The following is an 807-nucleotide window of genomic DNA, read 5'->3' as shown; positions in this document are numbered from 1 at the left end:
TGAGGTGTCTCCTTGGGTGGTTAGGGACCAGGTGACTGAAGCTATACTCTAAATCCCATCTTTGAGATTCCCAAAACACTCAAACAAGTAGAGAAAAGATTTTGCCACAGAATGACCAGAAACCACAGCACAGGCACAAGAAATATGAGAAACCAAGAAAATATTTCTTTCCTAAGGGAAAAGAACAATCCTTCATCATCCACAGAAAGTACAGTGAAACTCGTGGAGTTTCCTTTTTTGCCTCTTACATAGCTTGGACAAGATGCTGATGAAGCCTACAAACTGAAACTGCTAACAGGTACTACAGAAAAAGGACAAAGAAAAGATTCTGAGATGGCTACTAAGCTTCAGCTGTGAAATATTGCTTTCACTGATGAGAAATGAAGATTTTCTGCTGAGCTTCTCCCTCCTGATTCATTTCTAGATTGAGTCAGAATATTCCTCAATTCCCACTGAATCTGATGCACGAAGAGTGAAAAATGAATCGGATTTCCACTTTCAACAAGCCTCTGAATGCTCAGATTGAACTCCAAGAATTAGGAAGAGGGAACCAGCAGTTAGCGTAATGGCTATGTCGCTGGACTCCCACATAGTCAACCATGGTTTGCATCCCGGACCAGGTGGCTTAAAACTCACGCCGGGCGCGTGTGCATGTGTGCCCAAGATCCCGAGAGGAAAATGGAGGAGAAGGGATTGCAGCGTGGCCATCCCCCCTGGGGGGTGATTTCTCGCTTTCTGTCTCTATGTCTCTGTCTGGCGAGCGCACGTGCCCTATAGTGAAAACCCCTCCAAAAAAAAAAAAAAAAA

This window comes from Tupaia chinensis, unplaced genomic scaffold, assembly GCF_000334495.1.
Source record: "Tupaia chinensis unplaced genomic scaffold, TupChi_1.0 Scaffold143970_1, whole genome shotgun sequence".
Classification (NCBI taxonomy): domain Eukaryota; kingdom Metazoa; phylum Chordata; class Mammalia; order Scandentia; family Tupaiidae; genus Tupaia; species Tupaia belangeri.
Note: the sequence above shows the minus strand (reverse complement) of the source record.